A 360-nucleotide genomic window follows, 5' to 3' on the forward strand; every position below is an offset into this window, starting at 1 on the left:
GAGAGACTGATTACTAAATGGTCACGTTGAAGAAGGTATGAGTGAGTGATTATTCTACTTTTTTTTTGTATACATTTGTCGTAATGATTGTTTCATTTGTTTCATTTATATATAAACCGTTAGTACGAGGCGGAAAAGAAAATCATAGAATATCGTGGTCGTGGGTACAGCAATGAATCAATATACCCTTTCAGACCCGATATGCATTAAGATGTGACAAATTCTAGACATTTTTAGCTGTGTTCAAGGACCCCATTTAGATATATAGGGATAACTGAATAGAAAATATAGATGGATAGATATAATGTATATATAAAAAAAAAAACATTCAGGGCTTCATCATACAATTTACATGGCCAG

The sequence above is a fragment of the Penaeus monodon genome, chromosome 31 (genome assembly GCF_015228065.2).
Source record: "Penaeus monodon isolate SGIC_2016 chromosome 31, NSTDA_Pmon_1, whole genome shotgun sequence".
NCBI lineage: Eukaryota > Metazoa > Arthropoda > Malacostraca > Decapoda > Penaeidae > Penaeus > Penaeus monodon.